At 37.8% G+C, this 2,292-nt stretch overlaps 1 pseudogene; it reads left to right on the forward strand.

Moving 5' to 3' along the window:
* Positions 1-2,292, forward strand: part of LOC102824793 — a 200,166-nt pseudogene that overhangs the window by 19,363 nt on the left and 178,511 nt on the right.

Genomic DNA, 2,292 nt, shown 5'->3' on the forward strand with positions numbered 1-2,292 from the left:
TGCTCTATCTATAAGCATTTTAGCAAGCATCCCTTACAAATCTTGAGCTCTGGTTAACTTTTGAAATAAATCTGCATAATTTTGGAATATTTTGTCTATAGAGGCAGATACTAGTAGGGAACTGCGGTCATCCACATCTCCCCATTATACATCCAATTTCTGATTCATCAAATTACAACACTCAATATGACCAGAGACAGAAGCAAAATATAATAAGCAGTCGGGCTATTGCTCATTCATAAACCTGTTCATTTACTAATCTACAAGTAATCCGAGGAGGCTGCTGTGGCTTTACTCTCTCCATTAATTTTTCTACCCAGGCTCTCCCTGTAAAAGTTGCTTTCTCCTGGACTTGCAAAAATTTTGTGTACTATTTACTTACAGAAAGTCCAAAATCCATGGGTTAAACTGAAGATCTAAAAGTGTTTATCTTTGAAATTTGTAAACTTATCCTTAAGAATGAACTTTCAAAAGACAAAAAATTGTTCGTATGAACAGTCAAAAAATAGTTTTAATAATAAATCATATGCCCATGAAAATAATATATTATCATGACACATAGTAAGGGTTTTGTGTGTATGTATATGTGTGTTATGTGTTTGTGTATAGGCACTAGTGTAATACTTGAAGTTAAAATGTGTATTTAAGATGAATGGAAAAACTCTTATCTCTTCTAACTAAAGTGAATCTGTTTTAGAAAAGGAGGGCAGAAACCTCTGGTAGTTGTCAGTAAACTATTATGATTATTGCTGTTAATTGTCATTGAGTTGGTTCTGACTCATAGTGACCCTGTATAGGGTTCTTGAAGATGTAAAATATTGCAAAAACAGAAAGCTTTATATTTTTATTGTGAAGTGGCTGGCAGGCTTGGATCGCCAATCTTCTGAATCGCAATCCAGTGCTAACCCTACAGAGCCACCACACTCCTAAAGCATAATGAATAGAAGCATAGATTTGGAATAGAATTTGACTCCAAACTGCTACAACTTTTGAGATGTGAGGTAAATTATCTTTATCTCTGAGCATCAATATGTATAGCTGTACAATGGAAACAGCAATATCTACCTTACAATGCTGTTGAGATTATTAAAAACTATAATGTGTGAAAAACACTTAGCATAGCACAGTAACATTAGCTCAGTGACTGTTAAATAGTGTTCCTGATGTTGTTAGCTAACATCAAGTCAACCACCAATTTATGGCAATCCAGTGAAACCCACTGCCTGAGTCTGGTGTGGATCATAGTGTTTTCATTTTCTGATTTTCAGAAGAAGATTGCCAGACCTTCTTCCTAGTGTGTCTTACACTGAAAGCATCATTTAAAACTGATCAGCATCATAGCAACATGCAAACTTCTACTGAATCACCAGTGTCCCCATAACATATCATTTGTATAATGATATTAATCAAATAGCTACCTTAAAGAAACTAATTTAGGAAGGAAAAAAAAGCAGCACATTTCTCCATTAGTTTCTCATGGAATCTTAGAAGAATCAACTCAAATTATTTCAGAGAATATTAGAAATTTTATTAAGTGACCTAGGAGTATCCCATACTTCTTACATTTCACAAAATAGTGAGGCCACAGTGACAGAGTATGACTTCTTATCTGCCCTTATCGCTAAATCCTGCTGAAGATGTGGAATCCAAAACAGCATGTAAAACTCCCATTCTATGCAGCCCAGAGTGATGTGCTTATTGGAGGAACATGTTTAGAAGGCAACTGAAAACTGAAAATCATCTCTAAAGGGTATCCAGAACCTCTACAACAAAGGCATCAGAGATCAAGTGAAGCAATATGGATGATAACGCTGGAATCCAGAGCTTCAGAGGAAAGGATAGAGAAATAGAATGGATACCAACTAGGTGAAGAAACTGAACAAAAACCACAAACAAAGACAAATGAGAGGTGAATTGTCCACTAATCATTATGAACGTTTGAATGCAGCTCACACTGGTGACTGGCAACTCAAAAGATAAGATATTCCCTTTGTTTCCCACACCCAGAAGTATGGAAAGAACCCCCACTCCAAACACACACCTGGTGACACTTCCCTTTCCCAACCCCACTGTGCAGCCCCTGCTCTGCCTAATGCCAGAGGTGCACCCTCATTAATCAGGTATCTGGTACATCCTCCTATGTTTGGAGGCCAGCACTCTGCAGATTGGTCTGTGCTAGGTGGGTATCCTATCCTCAGTCACCTGGGTTGCCAGGAACTCCTGCCAGGACCAGGCACTCTAACTCCAGTCCACTCTGAAACTGCAGAAATTTCTTCCAAGACTGGGAGCTCC

This window comes from Chrysochloris asiatica, unplaced genomic scaffold (assembly GCF_000296735.1).
Source record: "Chrysochloris asiatica unplaced genomic scaffold, ChrAsi1.0 scaffold00022, whole genome shotgun sequence".
NCBI classification, from domain to species: Eukaryota; Metazoa; Chordata; class Mammalia; order Afrosoricida; family Chrysochloridae; genus Chrysochloris; species Chrysochloris asiatica.